Source organism: Ceratotherium simum, chromosome 35 (assembly GCF_057802395.1).
Source record: "Ceratotherium simum simum isolate JZ-2026a chromosome 35, ASM5780239v1, whole genome shotgun sequence".
In the NCBI taxonomy this organism is placed as follows: Eukaryota; Metazoa; Chordata; class Mammalia; order Perissodactyla; family Rhinocerotidae; genus Ceratotherium; species Ceratotherium simum.
In genome coordinates, this window is record NC_141934.1 from 3,403,711 (window position 1) to 3,427,811 (window position 24,101).

At 42.4% G+C, this 24,101-nt stretch overlaps 1 protein-coding gene across 3 annotated transcripts in view; it reads left to right on the forward strand.

Moving 5' to 3' along the window:
• Nucleotides 1–24,101, forward strand: part of SPECC1L (sperm antigen with calponin homology and coiled-coil domains 1 like) — a 157,367-nt gene that overhangs the window by 10,248 nt on the left and 123,018 nt on the right. The gene's annotated exons all lie outside the window — the stretch shown is intronic.

The window sequence follows — 24,101 nt, forward strand, 5'->3', positions numbered from 1 at the left end:
ATGCTTTTAAAAAAAAAATTAATTGTTAGAAGCCTGGAGTTTAGATATTTCTTTGGCGATCAAGTCTCTGTGCCACTCTGTGTCAGAAGTGAGCTTGGGAGATTCAGGTGATGGGGGTAGCTGAAATGAAAGACAGGTTACCTCAGGAAACAGGCAAGTGAGAAAGTAAGCTAGGAGAATTCTCCCCTCATAAGTACAATATAATGCTTTTTAAAATAATTGAAGTTATATTACTGTTGTCTGGAGCCTTTCGAGATGAACCATTGTGAATATCTCAGTATCCAGCTGACTAAGGTGAGTGCAAGATCTTCATGTTTCAGCTGATGTCTAATGATGCAGCAGTCCTCCCAGCCCCATGGGAATGCTTTTGGTCAGTGAGGAGGACCCAACCACTTGTAAGGCAGCTCATTGGTGTAGCGGTGTCTCTGGTTATTAGCTGGCCTAGAATCTGCCTCTTGATAACTTTCACTCACTAGTCCTAGTCTTGCCTTCTGGATCTTTTCACATTTGAAAACAGCTGTTTTTACTTACTGAGTCGAACGTCTCTCTTCTTTGAGTTGTTTCCAGAGCCCTCTGGACTGGAAACAGGCTGGTTACTAGACTCGCTCCTTACAGTCTTGTTCTAGAACTGCACACAGTACCCTACAAGTCCTCTGAGGACCCCAGAGTCTAACTGGGACCCCTGTCTTCCTGGATGCAGACAGTGTCAATGAAATGATTAATTTCAGCCCAGGACTGTACTAATACTCTTGGAGCAGCCCTCCCGTGCTGTGGGGACACAGTAAGCTTATGCTCAGCCAAAACTCCTGCATTGCTTCGTGGAAGCATGTCTTCCAGAGTTTGTCTTTCACAGTTTTCCTCTTCCTGGGAACTTGTGGATGATTAGATCAAATCCTGACCTTTGACAGCACCTGCACCCTTCCAAAATCTGCCTCCTCTCAGTTGTCCCTTTATTTTTTGTGAGGGAGATCAGCCCTGAGCTAACATCCATGCCATTCCTTCTGTTTTTGCTGAGGAAGACCAGCCCTGGGCTAACATCCGTGCTCATCTTCCTCTGCTTGATATGGGACGCCGCCACAGCATGGCCTGACAAGCGGTGCATTGTTGTGCGCCCGGGATCTGAACCTGGGCTGCCTACAGTGGAGCGTGCGCACTTAACCACTACGCCATGGGGCTGGCCCCTCAGTTGCCCCTTTAAATTGGAGATGATTCTCACCAGAAAAAAAAGATCAACGTGTGAGGTGATGGATATGTGAATTAACTAGATGGTGAGAATTCTTTCACAATGTATATGTATATCAATCACCATGATGTACCCTTTAAATATCTTACAGTTTTATCTGTCAATTATATCTCAGTAAAGCTAAAAAAAAATTGGGCATGAAAACATCACGTCTTGGAAAGGTCAGCGTTTCTTATCTGGGACTTTAGTCACAGAGATACGTTCTGGATTTCTTATTTGTTTCCAAATGGCATGCAAGGATGGTAGTGATCCCTGGGTTTTAGGCCCAGCGGGTTTGACACCTTATTTAGTGTACCGGCTTGAGGAAGTCAGGACACCCGATGGGCCGAGGTGTTCCAGCTGAAGCTCTGCCGTGCCTCTCCTTTGTAGGCGGCTTTGACAAACGCCCAGTGAAGGGGTGACTGCCCCTTTACTTGCTGGTGTCTCCACACTTTCCATTAACTGCAGTTCGTGAGAGTCTCTAGGTTGTTGGAATGACAGGATTTCTTCTCTTTCCCTTCTGCCCCTCATCAGCTTTTTCTTTCTAATTTCTTTTTGGAATTGTGCTATCTTGAGTTGGTATCTGGAGAGACATTCTTCTGACTTTCACCTGTACTGGTAACATATGATAATGAGAACATTCCAGGCAGGGACACTGACACATTACTCAGATGGGTTAGTTGAGCAATTTTCTCAGTGCCCTGCGTTATGTGCTCTCCCCTTCCTAGCTGCGAGCCTGCCAACCTGCTTTGAAAGGTTGGAAATGAATAGGGGGTCATCAGCTACCCCTTGTACACAGAGGGACAGCATGTCCAAGGCCTCAATCTCTATGTAACAAGTAATGTTTTACTTACCTGCTTCTACATAAGCTGCTGATAATGGTTAGGATGTGGAAAAGGGGAAAAAGGGAATTTGGGTTTTTAGGAGTAGCTGGGGCTTGAACAAAGGAGAGGCAGTAATGAGCCTTCCTGAAGTGAGGAATTTAGTTATCGAGGGAGGGGAAGGGATATCGTTGAGTAGAGGTTGACACATTTTTTCTGTAAAGGGCCAGATAGTAAATATTTTAGACTTTGCAAGCCTTATGATCTCTGTTGCAACTAATCAACTCTGTCATTGTAGTGCAAAAGTAGCCACAGAAATACTAAATGAGGGCTGGCCCCGTGGCTTGGTGGTTAAGTGAGTGCGCTCCACTGCTGGCGACCCGGGTTCGGATCCCGGGCTCGCACCGACGCGCTGCTTCTCTGGCCATGCTGAGGCCGCGTCCCACATACAGCAACTAGAGGGATGTGCAGCTATGACACACAACTATCTACTGGGGCTTTGGGGGGGAAAAAATAAATAAATAAAATCTTAAAAAAAAAAAAAAAAAAGAAATACTAAATGAATGATTGTAATTGTGTTTCAGTAAAATTTTTTTTTTTTTTGTGAGGAAGATCAGCCCTGAGCTAACATCCATGCCAATCCTCCTCTTTTTGCTGAGGAAGACGGGCCCTGAGCTAACATTTATTGCCAGGCTTCTTCCTTTTTTTCCCCTTTTCCTCCAAAGCCCCAGTAGATAGTTGTATGTCATAGTTGCACATCCTTTGAGTTGCTGTATGTGGGACGCTGCCTCAGCATGGCCAGACAAGCCATGTGTCAGTGTGCGCCCGGAATCCGAACCTGGGCTGCCAGTAGCGGAGCACACGTACTTAACCGCTAAACCACGGGGCTGGCCCCACAGTAGAATTTTCTTTGTGGACATTGAAATTTGAATTTTAAGTTTTTGATGTCATGAAATATCCTTTTGATTTTTTTTCCCAACTATTTAAAAATGCAAAAACTATTCCTAGTTTGTGAACTATATAAAACCAACTGACGGGCTGGATTCGGCCCATGGACTGTTTGCTGACCCCTGTCATAAAGAAACAGGAAGTGGAGAGGACGGGTTAGAGGGCCTGGGAAACCAGGCTGGGGGATAGACTGAAGGTAGTATGAAGAAGGAAACCATTTTTGTGATATGATGAAAATTTTATAATTTATAATTTTATTTATTTATTTATTTTTCCCTGAAAGCCCCAGTAGATAGTTGTATGTCATAGTTGCACATCCTTCTGTATGTGGGATGCCGTCCCAGCATGGCCAGAGAAGCGGTGCGTCAGTGCGCGCCCGGGATCCGAACCCGGGCTGCCAGCAGCGGAGCGTGCGCACTTGACCGCTAAGCGACGGGGCCAGCCCCTGAAAATTTTAAAGGAAGGAGAATTTGTGTTTATGCATGTGCCTGAAAGCATCTCAGTCTTTATTAAAACAAAACAAAACACTTCTTCACTATTGAAAATTTCAAACATACACTAAGTAGAGAGAATAATATAATAAAAAACCAGTGGTGATGTAGTCATCATGTAGCTCCAATAATTACCAGTTCTAGGCCCTTTGCATTTCTATATGAATTTTATAGTCAACTTGTCATTTTCTATGAAAAAAGCCTGCTGGAATTTTGATGTGGATTGTGTTGAATCTATAGATAAATTTGGGGAGAATTGACTTCCTAACAATATTGAGTCTTCCAACTCATGGACATGGTATTTCTCTCAGTTTATTTAGATCATAAATTTATCTCAGCATATTTGGTAGTTTTCAGTGTATAGATCTTTCATCTCTTTTGGCCAGATTTACCCCTGAGTATTTCATATATTTTTGTTACTGTAAATAGTATTAAAAAAATTTCAGTTTCCAGTTGTTCATTGCTAATATATAGAAATACAATTGATTTTTGTATACTGATCTGATATTCTGAGATCTTGCTATACTCACTTATTCTGGTAGCTTTTTTATAGATTTCATTGGACCATTCCATTCCATCAATGGTGTCTACAAATAAAGAGTTTTAGTACTTTCTTCCCAATCTGAATGCTTTTTATTTCTTTTTCTTGCATTATTACACTAAGAACTCGTAGTACGATAATGAATAGAGGTGGTGAGAGTGAATTTCCTTGTCTTATTCCTGATTTTAGGGGGAAAGTGTTCAGTCTTACACCATGAAGTAAAATAGCTGTAGATGTTTCATAGGTGCTTTTTCTCAGGTTGAGGAGGTTCCCTTCTACTCCTGTTTACTTGGAGTTTTTTTTTTTTTTTTTAAATTGGGAATGAATGTTGCATTTTGTCTAGTGCTTTTTCTGTATCTCTTGAGATGATCATGTTTTTTTCTTTCTTAGTTTGTTAATATGGTGAGTTTCATTGATTTTTGAGTGTTAAACCAACTTTGTATTCATGGGATAAATCCTCCTTGGTCATGATGTATTATCCTTTTTCTAGATTTTTGGATTCAACTTCCTAAGAGTTTGCTTAGAATTTTTACATTTATTTTCATGAGATATATTGGTATGTAGTTTTCTTTCTTTTTTTTTTTTTGTAATGTCTTTGTCTGGTTTTGGTATCAGAGTAATGCTGGTTTCATAGAATGAGTTGGGAAGTATTCTGTTCTCTTCAATTTTCTGGAAGAGTTTGTGCAGAATGTTTTATTTCCTCTTTAAATGTTTGGTAGAGGGCCGGCCCTGTGGCTTAGCAGTTAAGTGTGCATGCTCCACTGCTGGCGGCCTGGGTTTGGATCCCTGGCGCGCACCGACGTACCGCTTGTTAGGCCATGCTGTGGTGGCGTCCCACATAAAGTGGAGGAAGATGGGCATGGATGTTAGCTCAGGGCCAGTCTTCCTCAGCAAAAAGAGGAGGATTGGCATGGATGTTAGTTCAGGGCTGATCTTCCTCACACACACAAAAATAAATAGATGTTTGGTAGAATTCCCTAGTGAATACGTCTGGGCCTGGAGTTTTCTTTATGAGAAAGTTTTTAACTAGAAATTCAATTTCTTTAATAAATATAGGGCTATTTGGGTTATCTGTTACTTCTTGAGTGAATTTGGTAGTTTGTTTCCTTTCAAGAGATTTGTTTATTTCATCTGTGTTGTTTTTATTGGCATTTTATTGTTCACAATAGTCCCTTATTATCTTTTTTTTTCTTTGTGAGGAAGATCAGCCCTGAGCTAACATCCATGCTAATCCACCTCTTTTTTTTTTGCTGAGGAAGACCAGCCCTGAGCTAACATCCATTGCCAATCCTCCTCCTTTTTTTGCCCCAAAGCCCCAGTAGATAGTTGTATCTCATAGCTGCACATCCTTCTAGTTGCTGTATGTGGGACGCGGCCTCAGCATGGCCGGGGAAAAGCGGTGTGTAGGTGCGCGCCCGGGATCCAAACCCGGGCCGCCAGCAGCGGAGCGTGTGCACCCAACCGCCAAGCCACGGGGCCGGCCCGCCCTTATTATCTTTTTATAGCTGTAAAATCTGTAGTGCTGTCACCCCTCTGGTTCCTGATGTTGGTAATTTGTGTCTTCTCTTTTTCTTCTGGTGACTGTGGCTAGAGGTTTATGAATTTTATTGGTCTGCTCCAAGAACCCACTCTTGGTTTTATTGATTTCTATTTCTCCTTTTATGTTTCATGGATTTTTGCTCAGATCTTTATTATTTCCTTTCTTCTGCTTATTTTGAGTTTCATTTGCTTTTCTATTTCTTGTTTCTTAAGGTAGAAGCTGAGGTTTGATTTGAGACTTTTATCTTTTCTCATGTAGGTGTTTAGTGTTTTAAATTTCCCCTTAAGTACTGCTTTAGGGACATCCTACAAATTTTGAAATGTCATGTTTTCATTTTCGTTCTATTCAGAATACATTCTCATTTCCCTTTTGATTTCTTTGACTCATGGGTTATTTAGAAGTGTGTTAGTTTCCAAGTGTTTGAGAATTTCCCAGAGATCTTTCTGTTATTTTTTAATTTATTTAATAGAATTTTTAAAAAAAAAATGCAACCACAATACTCTTACCTCATTTTAAAAAGCAACAATTCAAAAAGAAGGAGGATAACTTGAGAGAACGCAGAAAGGATCAGGGAGAGAGCTCTGTCACTCAAGAAAGTGTGATGCAAGGCCAGTGGAGTGACTGAAGCAGGGTGGAGGGAGTGGATGAGAAGCGAAAGGGTTGGACACTAGGGACAAAGGAACGAGAAGGGTAAGTTTGTAGCTGACTGAATGAGAAAAGTAAAGGAAGGCTTTGTTGAATTAGACCGCAGCAGTGATGGCAGCAGTCGTGGTTAGAATTGGGAGAGGGTGGCACACACTTAGAATGCAACAATGAAGTTTTTAGTTGCTTGAAAGAACCCCTGAAGCTTCTCTGCTTAAGTCTGGGAGTAGAAGAAGCCCTGGGGATTGTAATGTGAAGAGAGAGAGTGTTGTAGTTTTGCTAGTACCGCGAGGAGAGAGAGAAAGAAGATGTAAGAAGTTTAGAGTAAAGAGAAATTTGCCTTTCTGGTTGTAGTGAGGAAGAAAGGAGACTAAAGCTTATTGTATTTCTGTGTGCTGAGAGCTTTCTTTGTTAGTTTACGCATGTTCGAAGTGGTTCTTGTAGCCGTCCTATGTGGTTGTTCCTAGTCTCCACTTACAGATGAGAAAACTGAAGTTTGGAGATGAGTAATATGCCCAGAGCCACATAACTAGTAAGTGGTGGAGCTAGCAGTTGAACCCAAGTTCTACCCGAATAATCAGTTCTTTCCACTAGATATGTAGACTCGTGAGTATATGCCAGCAAGTGTAACAGGAGCAGTTGAAAGATCTGCCTGCATGTATCATATGCTGTATGTTTGGTGTTACGGCCTAGAGCAGTGCTCTTCTTCTCTTTTTTTAATCTGTCGATTTTGTGTTTTGAAGTCCTTAGAAGAGATGGCTGTTTTTTAAGATAGTCAAATTACTCATTTATTCGGTAAATCGGATTAGACAGGCAACATTCTCAGAGGCATGTATATGTGTACAAGGTTTTGGTAATGTTTCTAACGTAGAAAATAGTTTTGAGGGTTTAGATTTTGAAGACTCCCATCTGCTAAGTTGGGGGTAAGCTGCTGTGATGTTTGTACGGTAGTCTAGTATTCTTAATATCTGCTGCTAGTAACCTTTTACTGAAACTCAGAGTTTGCTAATATCTTGTAATATTGTGCTGAAATTTTACTTTTTTAAAATTCTAATGAAGCATTAGAAAGAAACATTTATTTTACATGTTCCATTTTCTTAATACCTAATTGGTTATGTTATTTGAAATTCTGACATGTAATTGAGCTTTATTGCTCGAACTTGCAATACATTACTCATGCAGTAAAGACAAACAGTATGATCCTAAATTGGTAACAGCAGAATCAGTGTAATTGAATTATATGGTGTGTCTCAGCATTTTAACAAGGAAGGGTGGACCATGACATTTTGAACTCAGAAGGAAATGCTTTCCATTGTTTTCCTCTTTTTCCCTCTTAACATCCTCATCCTACCACTAATAAATAAGTAGAAGTTCTACACTCAGTTACAGGTTACAGTTACAACTGTCTTGTAACAGTCGGGCTTTGAACTGTGCAATAGGTGATTAACTCACCTGTCTAGAAAGAGTTTACTAGGATTTACTTCTGACACACATGTCTGTTTTCAGCAGTGATTCGGGCTATTCACATCATAGATTTGATTTTGTCTGTTTTCTTTTTTTTAATTTTTAATTTTTATTTTATTTTTTATTTATTTTTCCCCCAAAGCCCCAGTAGATAGTTGTATGTCATAGTTGCACATCCTTCTAGTTGCTGTATGTGGGACGCGGCCTCAGCATGGCCGGAGAAGCGGTACGTCGGTGTGCGCCCGGGGTCGGAACCCCGGGCCACCAGCAGCAGAGCGCGCGCACTCAACCGCTAAGCCACGGGGCCAGCCCTGATTTTGTCTGTTTTCGAATGTTTGATTTCATTCTCTATATAATTATTGAATGATATCTTTAAGGCACTTGCCCTGCTTTGCCTCATATTTATGGCATTTGCATTCTAAGTGAGTCCAGGGGGGGAAGTCCCCACACAACTGCCATCTGAGAATGTGTTGATAAGTGCTAGAACAGTTATAATCCAAGTGCTGGGGGCTTCATGAGGTGGGGGAGCCCAGGTGTGATTGTGGGTGTTGGAAGATGTAGGTCCTTTGAGCTGGACTTTGAGGGGTCTTGAACTGAATTTGTCCTTTGAGATTGGCTTTGAAGGAGGAGGGAGCTTTTAATTAATGGCCGTTGGAGTTGGGGGAATAGTACAGCAGTTGGAGGGAGCTGTGTGAACCAGGCAGCGTGACTGGCACAGGGTGGCTGGTTTCACGAAAGAGAACCAGACCTGCTGCTCTAAACTTAGGCTGTTTGGAGGGGAATCCCAGCGATTGGTTTTGGAATTGTAGGTCAGGCTGTTTTGTGGCGGACTGATGGTCAAGCAAGGGGATTTGGGCTTAATATTCTTGCTGGTTAGGGCACAAGACTTCTGCCCATCTTTTTTTGTCATGGTTCACTTTGTATATTATTTCTTGTGTTCTGTGCCTGTGTCATCCCTTCCACTCTCCTTGAGGGTCTGTGTGCCAGGCCTAGGGTTGCCGGTTAAAATACAAGATACCCAATTACTTTTGAATTTCAGACAAACAGCAAATACTTTTCTACTCTGTGACCCAAATGTTGCCTGGATAAAATGTAGTGAGGTGAGTGCGGTGGTGCCAGAGAGGAGGGGTTAAGCCAGGGACTAAGGAAATGATATTTGAGCAGAATCTTTTTTTTTTTTTTTAAAGATTTTATTTATTCATTTTTTCCCCCCAAAGCCCCAGCAGATAGCTGTATGTCGTAGGTTCACATCCTTCTAGTCGCTGTACGCGGGACTCGGCCTCGGGTTGGACGGAGATGTGGTGCCTCGGGGCGCGCCCGGGATCCGAACCCGGGCTGCCAGCATCAGAGCGCGCGCACTTAACCGCCAAGCCACGGAGCCGGCCCCTTTGAGCAGAATCTTGAGGGGGCATGTGAACAGTTATTTCTCAGGCAAGAAGATGATAAGGGGCTCTCAGGGAGAGGGAGGAGCAGAAGTGTGGGTGTTTGAAAGAGTGTGGCTATGTTTGTGTGTAAAATGGGAAACGAGGTGGTGAAGGTGGGTGGGAGCCGGGGTCTGGAGGGCTGGTGTTGGTCACTGGGGTGTTTGATCTGAGCAGGCGGTGAAATAGTCCCCTAAAGGGGAGTGGCGGGGTGGGCTTTGTGCTTGAGTGTGGAGGAGCGCTTGTGGTACAGGAGCATTGAAGGCAGGGAGAATGAACGGCAGGAGGTTCTGGTAGGTAGTTGTCCAGCTGCACTTCTTCCCTGACACAGAAAGAGGCTGGAGCAGGGCTGGCAGGGGTGGTGGGGACAGAGGGAGGGAATGCTGTAAGCTGAAGACCTTTTCAGTTGCCAAGACATGTCTCCATCATTTCTTTTTCTTTCTTCTTTTTTTTTTTTTTGTGAGGAAAATCAGCCCTGAGCTAACATCCATGCTAATCCTCTTCTTTTTGCTGAGGAAGACCGGCTCGGAGCTAACATCTATTGCCAATCCTCTTCCTTTTTTTCCCCAAAGCCCCAGTAGATAGTTGTGTGTCATAGTTGCACATCCTTCTAGTTGTTGTATGTGGGACATGGCCTCAGCATGGCCAGAGAAGTGGTGCATCAGTGCACACCCGGGATCCGAACCCGGGCCGCCAGTAGCGAAGCGCGCGCACTTAACCGCTAAGCCACGGGGCTGGCCCTCCAGCATTTCTAAATGTCTCTGAAGATAGAGCACGCCAAAGACCCTCTGTAGTCTCACTGCACAGGCCACCCCTTGAGATAAAGACAACCCAGGGAGTTACCGAGTTGTGGTAGAATGGCGTGGGATTTGGAGTTAGACCTACTCAGACCCCTGAGAAGGTTCTGCCAGCTGTGGAAGGCTCAGGTTATCCTTTGTACAGTGGACCTGATAATCCTACCCACCTCCTCAGAGGAAGGAGGATCGAATGAAATGAGGTGTGTGAAATCCCCAGCACAGCACTTGGTGTATAGCAGGCCCTCAGGTTTAGTTCCCTTCTTTCCCTGTTGCCATTGAGGTTTCAGGGGAACTGGAGAACAGTGGGTTTTGACCATCCGTTTCAGGTTGTCTGTCTGTGCCAGGCAGCTAGGGACTGCAAAAGGAGGTAGGGGTAAGCATTGGGCCCCTGTGACTCTTCACATTTCATTCTGGGAGATCAGAGAGAGCCCTTCCTTTGAGCTGTGTCCTTTCCCAGGAAATGTGGATGGAAATCTAAGGGAATAACAGGCCCTGTGGCATAGACTTTCCCTTCTCTTTCAGCCAATTCTGTTGAGTTGGCTTTCTGAACTCAACAGAATGTGTATGTGGATGAGACCCTATTTATGGTATGGTACAGAAAGATGAACATCCATCCTTTCCCCCAGGTTTAAACCAATCCCTTTATGCCAAAGTTTCTCAGCCTTGGCACTATTGATATTTTGGTCCGGATGTTTGTTGTTGTGGGGGCTGTCCTGTGTATTGTAGGATGTTTAGCAGCATTCCTGGCCTCTACTCACTGCATGCCAGTAGCACCTGTCCCCCAGTTGTGACAACCAAAAATGTGTACAGATAGTGCCAAATGTTCCCTGAGGGGCAGAATTCCCCACTTTTGCGACCACTACCTTATACTCAGTAGACACAAGGAAAAAGTACTCCTTAGTATTTTTTATTAATTTTCTTTTTACCTAACCAGTGAAATGCTCGTTGAAAATATTTAGTTTTTATTAAACTGAATTCAAATTCTGATCTATTTTAACTTGTTTATTTTAGAAAGACTTCCGGGCCGGCCCCGTGGCTTAGCGGTTAGGTGCGTGCGCTCCGCTGCTGGTGGCCTGGGTTCGGATCCCGGGCACGCACCGACGCACTGCTTCTCCGGCCATGCTGGGGCCGCATCCCACATACAGCAACTGGAAGGATGTGCAGCTATGACATGCAACTATCTACTGGGGCTTTGGAGGGAAAAAATAAATAAAAAAAATCTTTAAAAAAAAAAAAAAAGAAAGACTTCCTTTGTGCCATTGGCAAAACAATTCTCAAATCTAAAATTTTAAGCTTATTTTTAAAGATTTTATTTATTTAATTTTTCCCCCCAAAGCCCCAGTAGATAGTTGTATGTCATAGCTGCACATCCTTCTAGTTGCTGTATGTGGGACTCGGCCTCAGGATGGACGGAGAAGTGGTGCCTCGATGCGCACCCGGGATCCGAACCCGGGCCACCAGCATTGCAGCGCGTGCACTTAACCACCAAGCCACAGGGCCGGCCCTTAAGCTTATTTTTAAAGGATTTTTTACATTGTTACGTTTCTTTTTTTTTTTAAAGATTTTATTTATTCATTTTTTCCCCCCAAAGCCCCAGCAGATAGTTGTATGTCATAGGTTCACATCCTTCTAGTTGCTGTACGTGGGACTCGGCCTCGCGCTGGACGGAGAAGTGGTGCCTCGGGGCGCGCCCGGGATCCAAACCCGGGCCGCCAGCATCAGAGCGCGCGCACTTAACCGCTAAGCCACGGAGCCGGCCCTCTTTTTTTTTTTAAAGATTTTATTTATTTATTTTTTCCCCCCAAAGCCCCAGTAGATAGTTGTGTGTCATAGCTGCACATCCTTCTAGTTGCTGTATGTGGGACGCGGCCTCAGCATGGCCAGAGAAGCAGCGCGTCGGTGCGAGCCCGGGATCCGAACCCGGGTCGCCAGCAGTGGAGCGCGCTCACTTAACCACCAAGCCACGGGGCCGGCCCACATTGTTACATTTCAATGGTTAGTGAAATACGAAAGAAAATGTTTCATTTTGTATTTTATTTATTTATTTTATTTTATTTTTTTACCCCAAAGCCCCAGTAGACAGTTGTATGTCATAGTTACACATCCTTCTAGTTGCTGTATGTGGGATGCGGCCTCAGCATGGCTGGAGAAGCGGTGTGTCGGTGTGCGCCCAGGATCCGAACCCGGGCCACCAGTAGCAGAGTGTGCGCACTTAACCGCTAAGCCACGGGGCCGGCCCTCATTTTGTATTTTAGATCAGAGTTTGTTATAAATGTCAAATGTATCAAATTGATGTTTTAAATTAAAAATATGGCCGACAGTTAATTTTATGAATACGATATTGTGCAAGTTTGTAACTGCCTGCCAAAAATCTGAGTGTAAAGTCATGGTTTGAAAGGGTCCTGAATAAACGTTTTCTTTTTGTAAATATTCAAAAACCTTGGCTGAGGAGGGAGTGGCCAGAGGAGACTCAAAATTTCTTGCATTCTGGGATTTTGAATTTTGGGGAACAATTTGTTTTGGACTAAATCTGGAAAAATAATTTGTGTACTGTAGCCAGAAATTCTTTTAGGCTGTCCTCTTCCAGCCTTGTCACTTGTCTGGAATGTTAAGTATTGTCGGTAGTTTAACGGCTTTTCAGCAGTTTGTATTAAAAAGAGAGAAGATCTCCAGAAATGGATCTGAAGAGGTCTTGATATAAGATTAGGTTTTGTTATTATTCTTTGGAAAGCAGTAAGAAGGAGAAGACTTACGGTTCTACGTTTGAAAAATCCAGGGAGCGTCTAGTTGTTTCTAAGTATTTCCTTGTGTTAAACCTTGTAGAACAATAGAGAGAAATCATAAATTAGTATGAGCCGGCTTTTCTATGGCCAAAACAAGTGATAGAATTGTGCTTTTGAATTTTTGTTGCTGATAATTAACCCCTTTTTTCTAGCATCCTATCTGTTAGTAATTGTGATTTAGTGGAAAGAGCTCAGACTTTGGGCAGGCTGCTTACCTCTCTAACCTCAATTTCTTCCTCCTTTCCAGCCACATAGGGCAATTATGAGAATCGAATGTGCTGGTGCAGTGCTGGTGCAGCGCGGGCCTTCCACAGTGGCTGGCTGGCAGTCTCCAGGCAGCTTGCTCTGGTATTTAAACAATAATAGCAACATCAACAAAGTGTCTCAACCTCCTCATTACTCTCTGACTCTCTCTTCACAAAGCCAGATTTTTAAAAAGTTCTTTATCCTTCGTCTCTTACTCAACTTTTTATCCCATTCCACTGCAGTCTGACTTTGCCCCTGTCCTTCCAGTTGGAGCTGTGTTGGCCATCACCTCCTTATGGCTAACTTGAGTGTCCACTTGGGCATGGCCGATCAGTGTGACCTTTCTCCTGGTGATTCACCTCCTGGTGCCCTTCACAGAGTGTGGCCAGGCAGAAAGGTAGCTGTGAGAGGAAAGGAGTGGAAATTGGAGAGGAGCTTCCTTCTTCTGTGACCATGAGAGCGTTTAAGGGGAGTACACACTTGGGGTAAGGAGAGGACACTGGGTTAAAGTTCCTTCCTTCGCAGGGCTGGAGGTGGAAGTGGAGGACTGGTAGATCTAAATGCTATCTTTCCTCAATCAATCATAATTTGCATCACTGATTTCTGGAAACAGAACTACCATGTTAAATGTGCACATTAGTTGACATATAAAATTAGTCACACCCTAATTTTATAAAATCTCTTAAAAATGAGAAAATATCATTTTATAATGAAAATAAGCATTTTAAAATTGTCAATAAGCATTAAAATTGTCAGTAAGCTCCTTAGTCAGTAAGCACTGAAGTATTTTGAGCAGTAATGGACATCTGTATGTGGATCCAGACTAAGCGGAGAATCGCATTCCCAAAGGCCTCTCACCTGGGCTTCTCTTGCCTTCCTGTCTCTGTTTCATGCACCTTTTTTTTTTTTTTTTTAAAGATTTTATTTATTTATTTTTTCCCCCAAAGCCCCAGTAGATAGTTGTATGTCATAGCTGCACATCCTTCTAGTTGCTGTATGTGGGACGCGCCCTCAGCATGGCCGGAGAAGCAGCGCGTCGGTGCGCGCCCGGGGTCCGAACCCGGGCTGCCAGTAGCGGAGCGCGCGCACTTAACCGCTAAGCCACCGGGCCGGCCCATCATGCACCTTGAATACATGCCCACTTGCACATGTGCAGGTTTTTGACATGACAAGGCTCAGGCTTTTCCTATGAAAAGCCTTGACTTTTTCAGTGGAGTATCACTCCAAGTCTGTTTTTAAAATGTATACATTGAAATGCACTTTTCTTATTGTGTGTTATAATTCGCAAGAAAGGTTAAAAACCTGTGTATGTTGAAGAATTCAGTATAGATTCAGTCTATTGCATTATGATTTATTTAATTAAAACATTTCCGGGCCGGCCCTGTGGCTTGGTGGTTAAGTGCGCGCGCTGCGATGCTGGTGGCCGGGGTTCGGATCCCGGGTGTGCATCGAGGCACCACTTCTCCGTCCATCCTGAGGCCGAGTCCCGCATACAGCAACTAGAAGGATGTGCAGCTATGACATACAACTATCTACTGGGGCTTTGGGGGGAAAAAGTAAAATAAATAAAATCTTTAAAAAAAAAAAAACATTTCCTATTGAATTTCTTTTCAGCGTTTTGTTTGGTGTTTGTAGAACACATGCTTTTATCAGTTGGGTTGTTGGTTTTGATTCATTTAGCAACATTTACTTAGTGACTCCAGTGTGACTAGTTTGCTAAATTTCAGTTTTCCCTTAACTGCATGATTCCTTCTTCTCAGTGTTTTAAGTCTGTTCTTAATTTACAGTTTTAATACCCTGACATTTCAAATATAGAGTTTGTGAAATAAGAGAGAGAAATGTATTTGGATTGCTTGGGTTGAAACCCTTTTTGGATTTTTAGTGGGATATTGATAGGCATAAAAAATCATAACCAATAAGCAATTTCCTTTTTTAAAAAAGTTTTGATTCTGGTTCTGAGGGTACAAATCATGAAATAGAATTTTTAAATTTCTGAAAGAAAGATCCTGATCCAGCCTCCTCGCCTTATAAATGAGGCTTGCAGAGTCAGCGTGACATGCTTAAGGTCGTGCAGACGTGTCAGGCCTCCAGCCACAAGCCAGGTCTCTTGCTTATTGTTCCAGTGAACTCCCTACCCTATATTTTCAGAATTTCGTGATATATAATTTTCAGTGGGAAAGAATCAGAAGCAAGTGTTGTTTATTGACATCTATGCACCATACTATATAATTTAATGTAAGTAATAAGTAAAAATCTTGTCATTCCTTATAAAGGGTTTCTCTTACAAAGTGTCTTTTGAGTTGCTGCTTTTATTTTAATAAGGCATTAGTCATGCTTGGGGCATGTAGTGTGTTTTCTATAAATTATGATAGGTCACATTTATCCCATCCTTACTGTGGGCTGTCACCCTGCTAAGCACTTCAGGTTCGTTATTTCATTTAATCCTCTCGACATCCTTATAAGGTTGGTACTGTTTATTACCAGCCCATTTTATGTATGAGGAAACTGAGATTTCAGAGAGGTTAAGTAACTTGCCCATGGATGCAGATTTGATCAGACATGATGGGGCAGTCTCCTGGATACTGGCTTTTTAAATAAGCACAGTGGATTTAAAACTATCAATTAAATAACAGTTACATTTAAATAGTTTTAAATAACGATACATTTTGTATAACAGAGGGAAAAAATGGTTCTAATTGGAGGTGAATAGGAGAAGGCAAAGGAACAATAGTGACAGGATCAATATCCTGGTGTTAACACAGGAGGGAGGAGTTGGGGACTGCCCCTGTAGTTGCCACCAAGGTTCCTGTCCCACACTGTGCCAGGGTTGAAGGTGCTTCTGGTGGGAGCGGGGGGCTGGCTTCAGAGCTCCCTTGTGGTTTCCAGGACAATCTGTGTTCTCCTTCATTCAGAGTAGATCCTTCCTGATGCAATATAATGACAGTTAAGATGAATTCTTAAGGTCTTTTTGGCATTATTTCTGAAACTCGATTGGTGTGTTTTTCATGGCCGGATGGTTGGGGAGGGTGGAGTTTCTGAATCACACAAATAAATTGCCATCCCTGATCTTGGATTGTTGCACCATTTTTCTGACCTTTGAGCCCTGGTGAAATAACTTCTTCTGGAATGAGTATGTCAGGATTTTTTGTTCTTTTTCTTGTTCTATACATGTTATTTTGTACAAGAACTCTATAAGTTAGATTTTATCAACTCCTCTTTGTAGGAGAGGAAACAGTTGCAAAGGTATGAAAGTGATGAAGTGATCTGAATGACTTGCCCGTGGTCACACAGCTTCTATGGCCAAGCTGGAGCTGCAACCCGACTCTCCTGACTTTCATTTCAGTCCTCTGCTACTGTTTTTGAGACCTGGAGGGAGGTTCTAGTGGTACATCACAGAGCCTTATATTGCTTTGTCCTATATACTTAATATTGCTATCAGTTATGTGAGTTATGTTAAATTAGAAGGTTTTTGGAGTCAGAAGGTACCTTCGAGATTGCTTAGAATCCAACCTCCTTTTCTTGTAGATGAGGATCCTGAGTGGACAAATGACTTAGATTGAAGAGAGTGTTTGTTAGAGGGAGAACTAATGGGTTTCAAGTCAAAGTCAGAATTTAAAAATATCCCCGAGTCTGAGCTTCAGGTTCATCTGACCAAATGAAAATTTTCACAGATACAGGTGTAGATTTTTTCAGAATATAAATTGCACAGCTATGAAAAGGAGAAAAGTGGAAAGTGTACTGTACAATTTCTTTAACATTTCTGTGTGTGTGAAAATTTTCGCAATAAAATGTTAGGAGAAAAAAGAGAAAAGCAGCTTAGCAGCAGTTTGTGTGAAAAAAACTTGCAAGTATAAGGTAACTGTGAACTCAATATGAGTTTCTGGTAGCTCCTAGAAAAGCAGGGTTTTTTCTCAGATTAAGTTAGAGAAGCTCAACGTCTGGATAGAGAGAAGTAATAGTTGCGCTGAACTCTGTGCTTGCCAGACCAGATCTGTCTAGTATCTGTGCCTAGTTCCGAGGGGCCACACACCATGATGCCGATGGACATAGCTGGTGTGGAGTCTGGAGGAGTGGCTGGGGATTCGTGGGGCTGACATGGGAGAAAGGCAGACTTAGAGAAGTGGCATTGTGGTCTTCAGATCCTGGGAGAGCTGTGGGGTGAGAGTGGGGCTTCTGTTTTGAGTGTCGAGCTTACCGTCAGTTCAGAGGACAGGAGTTACAGGGAAGGAGCTGCCATTCGGATGTCCTTGTACGTGCTTCCCCATTCTGTGCCCTTTCAGTCCATCCTCCACGACAGAACCAGCTTCGTCTTTAGGAACTACAAGTCTGATTTGTGTCAGACGAAGCCAGGGCTTCACTGGCTCCCTAGGGCCTTCCCCACCAGTCCTCGTTTTGACATTTCCATGTTCTAGCCAGACCCAAGTCCTTGGAGTTCTTCAGGTGAGCCCATGCTTTCTCACACCTCTGTGAGGTGTACCTTCCATGCTGTTTCCCACAGGCAGAACTGAGGACTAGACCTTTCTGCTCCCATTGGACTTGTACATATACTTACCTTGTTTTTTCAGTAGAATTTATAAAGGATGGGGACCTGTTCACTGTTCATTTGTGTGTCTCGTTTCATCCACTAGACTGTGAGCTCCTTGAAAGGAGGTATTTTTGCCTTAATTATTTTTATATGTCCGTGTATTTATGCCTTGCTGACTGGCTTCCCAGAGAATTGGCGTTTGGCTTGCCATGACACAAAATAAGTGTTCAGTGAATGTTGAGTAAATAAAAATTTTCTTCACAACTTTTTAGTAGTCAGTGTCCTCCAACAGTAGATACTTGTAGCTAGAAGAATTTTTTTCAGTGATATTGCATGTGGGATTTTCTATAAATGACCTCCAAGATATTTTCCATTTTTTTTTAAGAGTCTGTGGTTGATTTTTAAATACTCATTTATCTACCACGGGTGGAAGGTAAGAGATGGTCCTTTATTTGTTTTCCTGAGTAGGTCAGTAGGTTTTAATTATATGATCTCCTCATTGATGTGAAGGAAACTGAAGCTTCCTGTGTGGCTGTGGCTGTGTAATTAGCTGTAGGCAGGGCTCCTGAGCTGTAAATCCTGTCGTGAGGAGCCACGAGTACTGGGACATCCTGGTGAGAGTTCCGGCCACTCAGACTGCAGCCTTCTAAATGCAGGGTTATTTCTATAAAAGAGCAGTTGTGTCTCTGCTCATACCTAACAATTATTTTAAATAACAAAGTACCAGCTATCTATATATTAATATGGTTATAGCTAAGAATTTTCTTTTACAGCTGTTACTGCGTACTGATTTAGACTTGGTAATAAATTTTCTGCTCTAAAAAAAGATTTCGTATTAAATAACATGGTAATTAGTACCTTCAAAATGAAAAAATTTTGGTCAGGAATACCAGCACTGACCCATAGGACAATTAGATAAATCTAAAAGGGGCAGATTGAGCAGTATAGTTTTAGTGTTGTTACATTTTGTTCCTATCTTGTGACATATTCATTGAGATCAAAACTGCACATTCCTGAGGAAGCTCTTATGAATGGTTGCATTGGAGGCCATTTTGAGTGGCCGGCACAGTGTAGGGTTTGGATTTAGACTACTGTCACTTAAGAATGGTTGACTCAGGGAGAGTTACTTATACTTGCTGAGCCTTAGTTCCTTCACCTTTCAATGCCCACGTGGGCTCTTGTGAGGATTCGGTGAACTATGCTGGATATGGCACAGTGGGACATGGTACCTGCCCTGTGGGAAGGGCTCAAGGCCTTGAGTGCCTTTCCCTATTTTAGGAGCAGTGCATCTGTTTTGATGTTTGTAAGAAATATTATTTGAGAAATATATGTGGCATACTTCATGGATTATTGTAGTTTGAGATTATTCTTAGCATGTATAGAGAGACAGGATCCATAGTGTTTTTGTGAGGAGAGCTACTTTTTATTTCCCCCGGACCTTGACTTCACTGGACTAGACGTGGTGGTGGGTGCGGACATGATACCCTTGAGCAGAGTTAGGGAAGGGCTAGTAGTAACTTCCACCACACCCCTTTTTTCAGCTTTCAGACCCTGGACATGCTGTGCACTGTGCTGGGCCTTTCCCTCCACTCTGTAATCCCTCTCATGCCCAGGAGACTCTGGAGGGGCTGTAGAGAGGGTCTGGCGGCTATTTCTCGTGCTTAACCAGGTGGGGGGCCAAGATCTACTGGTGCATTATAATCTGTTTTTGAGGATCTTTGCTCTTAATAGGGGTCATTTTTAGAAAATGGTGAGAGGGCCTGCCCCATGGCTTAGCGGTTAAGTGCGCGAGCTCCGCTACTGGCGACCCGGGTTCGGATCCCAGGCGCGCACTGACGCACCGCTTCTCCGGCCATGCTGAGGCCGCGTCCCACATACAGCAACTAGAAGGATGGGCAACTACGACATACAACTATCTACTGGGGCTTTGGGGGAAAAAAGGAGGAGGATTGACAGTAGATGTTAGCTCAGAGCCGGTCTTCCTCAGCAAAAAGAGGAGGATTAGCATGGATGTTAGCTCAGGGCTGATCTTCCTCACAAAAAAACAAACAAAAAAAGAAAATGGTGAGAGCTTTTTTGGTTGTCTCAGTGGTTGGTGGGTGCTATTGGCATTTAAGAGGTAGGGGCCGGGCCGGCCCCGTGGCTTAGTGGTTAAGTGCGCGCGCTCTGCTGCTGATGGCCCGGGTTCGGGTCCCGGGCGCGCACCGACGCACCACTTCTCTGGCCATGCTGAGGCCGCATCCCACGTACAGCAACTAGAAGGATGTGCAGCTATGACGTACAACTATCTACTTGGGCTTTGGGGGAAAAAATAAATAAAATAAAAAAAAAAGAGGTAGGGGCCATGGTTTTCTAGACTCAATGAAGTGACACTTATGCAGAATGAAAACTTTTCCTGTGATCTGCACAACTTTGGAACATCTTGCTGAATAATTTATGTAGATAGAAAAAACACTGTTTATGACTGAGCATAGAATGTAATTCCATTTTACACAAAGAAAGCATTTTTTAAACATATTTTTGGTATATATGGAATTTTCTAGGAATGCAATTACTGTAGACAGTGAATGGAAATTGTTTTGTTTTCAGCTTTACCAAGTGCATTAGTGAAGGTTCTCCAGAGAAACAGAACCAACAGGATATATAAATACACACACACACACACATACATACATATATATACACACACATACATAAAAAGAGATTTATTATAAGGAATTGGCTGACATGATTATGGAGGCTGAGAAGTCCCAAGATCTGCGTTAGGCAAGCTGAAGACCCAGGAGAGCTGATAGTGTAAGTTCCAGTCTGAAAGTTGCCAGGCTCAAGACTCACGAAGAGCCGATTTTTCAGTTGGAGTCCAATGACAGGAAAAGACCGATGTCCCAACTCAGGTAGTCAATCAAGAGGAGTTCCATCTTAGCCTTTTTGTTCTGTTCAGGTCTTCAATTAATTGGATGAGGCCTACCCACATTAGGGAGAACAGTCTCCTTTACTGAGTCTGTGAATTCAAATGTTAATCTCATTTACAAACACCCTCACACCCAGAATGATGTTTGACCAAATGTCTGGACACCCCATGGCTCAGTCAAGTTGACCTATGAAATTAACCATCATACCAAAAGTGGTTCACCCTTTTAAAAAATCACATTATTGATAGTATGCATGCTAGATATCATGTTATCAGAGTTACCAGTACCACCACTGCCCAAGTCCAAACTATTTGTGGCTGTGAAATTCACAGTGATTTAACTTAGAGGTGTGGATTTCTGACTGCTTTATTCCTAGTGTAGTCTTGCTTGCACATTTACATATTGAAATTTGTATTTATTTTATTATGTTACTTTTATTTTTTATATTATAGTTGCCACGTTATGTAGATATTTGTAGAAATTATGTATAAAATAGGTTATCTTTGGATTTAATTTCAGTAATAAAAGTGTGTTTACATATTTGTTAGAAAAGGGAGTTTGGGGTCCAGTGTGGTTGAGAACCAGTGGTCTAAGAGATCTCACGAGATCTCAAGCTGCCAGTTCCCTGGACCAGTCTGCATCTCAGCATCTTTAGAGCTTTTGGCTGTGCTGCTTGTCTCCTCTGAGATCTCTGCAAACCACAGTCCTCTTTATCTTACTGGGTATTTTACAGTGTTGGGATCTACTTTCCAGAAGTCCTTGTTTGGTGTTGTTCATTATGTTGTTTTTTTTAATAACAGCTTTATTGAGATATAATTCATATGCCACACAATTCACCCATTTAAAGTATAAAATTCAGTGATTTTTAGTATATTCACAGGGTCATGCAACCGTCATCACAATCTAATTTTAGAATGTTTCACCCCAAAAAGAAACCCAGTATCCATTAGCAGTCAGTATCCATGTCTCTTACCCCCAGCCCCTGGCAACCTCTATTCTACTTTCTATCTTTATGGATTTGCCTATTCTGGACAATTTGTGTAAACGGAATCATACAATACCTGGTCCTTTGTGTCTGGCTTCTTTTATGTGGTATGTTTTCAAGGTTCATCCATGTTGTACCCTGCATCAGGGCTTCATTCCTTTTTATGCATTGGATGGATATACCACATTTTGTTTATCCATTCATCAATTGCTGGACATTTGAAATTGAAACAAGTTATTTTGTATGCAGAAAGCATGTAATAATGAGATATGATAATATATATTCCAATAAGTAACAAATACATGCTCGTAAGTCAAAAATAATATAAATGTTAACAGTGAATTCTGTCATAGTTTATTTTTATTTTTGTGAGGAAGATTAGCCCTAAGCTAACATCTGTCGGCAATCCTCCTCTTTTTTGCTGAGGAAGACTGGCCCTGGGCTAACATCCGTGCCCATCTTCCTCCACTTGATATGGGATGCTGCCACAGCATGGCTTGACAAGCGGTGCGTCAGTGCGTGCCCTGGATCCGAACCCTGGGCCGCCACAGCGGAGTGTGCGCACTTAACTGCTATGCCACTGGGCCGGCCCGTCACAGTTTAATTGGGAGAATTTTTTGAGGTTGTTGGGAGAATTTTTTGGCTATCATGCATAATGCTCTTATGGACATTTGTACATAAGTTTTTGTGTGGACAAATGTTTTCGTTTCTCTTGAGTATATATCTTGGCATGGAATTGCTGGATCATGTGGTAGTTCTCTGTTTAACCATTTGAGGAACTGTCAGACTGTTTTCCAAAGCGGCTGAACCATTTTACATTCCTACCAGCAGCGTGTGAGGGTTCCAGTTACTCCAGTCTCTCCAACATTTGTTACTATCTTTTTGATTATAGCAGTGGGTGGGAAGTGGTAGTTCATTAGGTTTTGACTCCGTGACAGAGACAGCAGCAGGAAAGGGACAGTCTCTTACATTGTCCAGTATGGTAGCTACCGTGTAACTTTAAATAGATTAAAATTAAATAAAATTTAAAATTCATGGGCCGGCCCTGTGGCTTAGCGGTTAAGTGCGCGCGCTCCACTGCTGGCGGCCCGGGGTTCGGATCCCGGGCGCGCACCGACGCACCGCTTCTCTGGCCATGCTGAGGCCGCGTCCCACATACAGCAACTAGAAGGATATGCAACTATGACATACAACTATCTACTGGGGCTTTGGGGGAAAAAAAATAAATAAAAAGGTAAAACAGTAATTGTTTAAAATTTAATTCTTCAGTTATACTAGCTACATTTCAAGTGCTGAATAGCCACAAGTGGCTAGGGGCTGCTGTATTGGACAACATAGATATATATAGAACATTTTGATCATTTCGGTTCTGTTGGTTCTGTTGGATAGTGCTAGTCTAGAAAAAGTTAATTTGACAGCGGCTGGAGGAGTAGGCAGAGAATGGTGTAGAGTCTGAGTGGTGTTGTAGAAAGGAGTGGAGGTATGGAACTTGAGGAAGAGAAGAGAGAAACTTTGGGGAGCCGTTTACTTGATATGAGACTTAGGAAAGAGAGGATAAATAAAAAGGGAAAGTGAGAAGTTGAAGGAAAGGTTCTTAGAAACTTGATTTTTCTACAGTACCCTGAGTTATGGATGGATCCATTCTAATTTCTTCATTTTATAGGTGAGAAAAGCATAGAATTGCTGGTTGGCAGGGATCAGCATAAGTGTAAATTGAACCTGTCATGGGAAGCTATTTGAATCTATCTTGTTCATTTTCAGTATCCTCTGGGAAAATATAGGAAATAGGTGATAGAAGTGAACTAGAAGGAACGCTTACTCTGGGCGGATTACTCAAATGGAATAGGAAAGTAGAAAGCAAAAGGGTTAAGAGCGGGTAGGTAATTTGATCATTACCATATGGAGCATTTTCTATAAGGAAGAACCAGGAAGTTGGGGGAAGGCTAGAGAGAAGAGTCTCTGAGGTCTCACTGTGTTTCAGTTGATGTTAATAACAGTGTTCTGTTTGCTCCAAGGCCTTATCAAGGCCTTGAGGGTGGAGCAGAGCCCCCTTCGTGCCCTTTCTCACTGCTCATGCCACCAAACCTGTTGGTACAGTTTGTATTATGTGAAGGCGAGATAAATCTGGAGTGTTCGGGCAGTCTAGGTAAAATGTTTATTAACGCTATTGGAATGAACCTTTTCTTTTCCGAAAGGTTATTTTGGTAAGTTTCTCTTTATTTTTGTTAGTATGTAGAAATCTTCATCAAATAGACCAAACTCTTTTTTGTGCTCAGTATAGTTTCTCAGAGTCATCATACATAAACTTCATTACATTTAAGATAGGCTTTTGTTTTGTTAGTTGTATTACTCTACCCAAACTAGGCTGTTGTGTCTTTCCAAACGTGATATTACTGTAGAGGCTGCTTTTCTAGCTCAGTTAATAAAGGTGTATTTAAGGATTTTACTGGCTGCAGCTTTGTTTGCTGCTGATGTTATTCCCTAAGCTGTGAAATCAGGTATGTACCCCTTAAATGGAAGACTTGTTATATTCCTTACAGGTATATAGAATGCCCTTATTTTCTGAACCAAAAATTGAGGCTAATGTTCTGATAAGGAATTTTGATGCCGCTTTTCATAAAAGAGATATGCTGGGAAATATATTTAGATCCTGAATGTTGGAGTTTCTGGATATTCTGCTGGTTTATGTGGAGATATCACAACAAATATTTGAAATTAGGACTATGCTGGATAATTTGGAAAGTATAATCACCCTTAGTTACC